Here is a 2,087-nt window from a genome sequence, read left to right as displayed (position 1 = left end):
ATAAAGTCGAGGAAGAAGTTGTAGTGGTTCAAAGGGAGGTTTTTGAGGACGAAGAGAAGGTAGAAGAAGAAGAGAAAGTCGAGGAACCAGTTTTAGTAGTGATGGGGGATCAAGCAGAAATTTCTAAGGCTTTGATGGACTATTGTCAGCCTAAGATCAATGACATTCAATGAAGCATTATCAGGACAGCCATCTCGGCTAACACTTTTGAGATCAAGTCAAGCACGATTCAGATGATACAGAAGTCAGTTTAGTTTGGGGGTTCTCCTACTGAAGACCCCAACATGCACATCAGGGATTTCATCGAGATCTGCGACACTTTGAAGTTCAATGGTGTGGCTGAAGATGCTATCAAGCTGCGACAATTCCCATTATCTCTAAGGGATAAATCTAAGTGTTGGTTATATTCTCTATCACCAGGGTTTATCACCACATGGGAGGATCTTGCTCAAAAGTTTCTCACTAAATTCTTCCTTATAGCGAAGACTGCTGTAATCAGGAATGCTCTTACTCAGTTTGCTCAGCAAACTGGAGAATCTCTGTGTGAGGCTTGGGATCGATATAAGGAGATGCTAAGGAAGTGCCCACACCATGGCATGCCTGATTGGATGATTATAAACTATTTCTACAATGGACTGGGTGCTACTTCTAGACCTATGCTCGATGCAGCATCTGAAGGAGCCTTGTGGGCTAAGAGCTATAATAAAGCTTTTGAATTGATTGAACTGATGGCTGCTAATGAATACCAGAATCCTTCCCAGAGGCTGACTCTGGGAAAAGTAGCAGGAATTATGGAGTTGGATGCAGCAACTGCTATAGCTGCCCAACTTAAGGCATTGACGGTGAAGGTGGACACGTTTACTAATTATGGAGTTAATCAAATCACTAGTGTATGTGAGCTTTGTGCTGGTGCAAATGAGACTGATCAGTGTGCTATATCTACTGAATTAGCTCAGTTCGTGAGCAACTTTCAGCGATCACATCAACCTGTGCCCGCCACTTATCATCCCAATAACCACAATCATCCTAATTTCAGCTGGAGCAACGCTCAGAATGCGGTTCAACAACCTTATCAGCAATACCCAGCTAAGCAGTACAACCCCCCTGGTTTTCAGCAACCGCAATATGCATCAAGGCAGCAACTTCAGCTGCAACAAGCTAATGAAAAATCTGAATTAGAGGAGTTGAAGCTTATGTGCAAGAGTCAAGTTGTTTCTATCAAGACCTTGGAAAATCAAATTGGAGAAATTGCCAATGCCTTGCTAAATCGTCAACCTGGTACATTACCTAGTGACACTGAAGTGGCAAGAAAGAGGGAAACCAAGGAGCAGGTGAAGGCAATCACTTTGAGGTCTGGAAAGGTTGCGAATCCCGAACAAACTCAAGTTTCGACTGAAAAAGCTGGGGCTGAAGAAGAAGTAGAGCAGCAGGAAGTAGAATTGGAACCAATAAAGACTATTGTTGAGCACACTCCTCCTGAGGGTAATACAGGGGAGAAACATATCTATCCTCCACCGCCTTTCCCTAAGCGGCTGCAGAAGAAAAGGTTGAATAAGCAATTTGAGAAGTTTCTGGAGGTGTTCAAGAAACTTCATATCAACATACCTTTCATTGAGGCTCTTGAGTAGATGCCTAGTTACGCAAATTTTATGAAAGGTATTCTCTCTCAGAAAGTGAAGCTAGATGATTTAGAGACTGTCGCTCTCACGGAGGAATGCAGTGCTATGTTGCAACAAAAGTTGCCTCCGAAGCTTAAAGATCCAGGAAGCTTCACTATTCCATGCACTATTGGATAAGTGTCTTTTAACATATGCTTATGTGACTTGGGAGCTAGCATCAATCTGATGTCTTTGTTAATCTTCAAGAAGTTGAACTTTCTTGATCCAAAACCGACTTATATGACTTTACAGTTGGCCGACCGTTCTATTACATATCCATGAGGAATCGTAGAGGATGTCTTGGTCAAGGTTGATAAACTCATCTTTCCTACTGATTTCGTAATTCTTAACTTCGAGGAGGATAAGAAGATTCCCATAATCTTGGGTCCTGGCAACTGGCCGTACCTTGATAGATTTACAGAAGGGTGA

The 2,087-nt window shown here is 42.5% G+C and overlaps 1 non-coding gene across 1 annotated transcript; it reads right to left on the bottom strand.

The window, feature by feature from the left end:
- Window positions 1-491: 491 nt before the first annotated feature.
- Window positions 492-598, bottom strand: LOC141702098 (small nucleolar RNA R71). Its single transcript, XR_012567013.1, has one exon. It is a non-coding gene; the product is annotated as a small nucleolar RNA R71 (small nucleolar RNA).
- Window positions 599-2,087: the final 1,489 nt, after the last annotated feature.

Source organism: Apium graveolens, unplaced genomic scaffold, assembly GCF_009905375.1.
Source record: "Apium graveolens cultivar Ventura unplaced genomic scaffold, ASM990537v1 ctg4623, whole genome shotgun sequence".
Lineage (NCBI taxonomy): Eukaryota > Viridiplantae > Streptophyta > Magnoliopsida > Apiales > Apiaceae > Apium > Apium graveolens.
The sequence above is the reverse complement of the archived record's forward strand: the minus strand, read 5'-3'. Positions and strand labels throughout refer to the sequence as shown.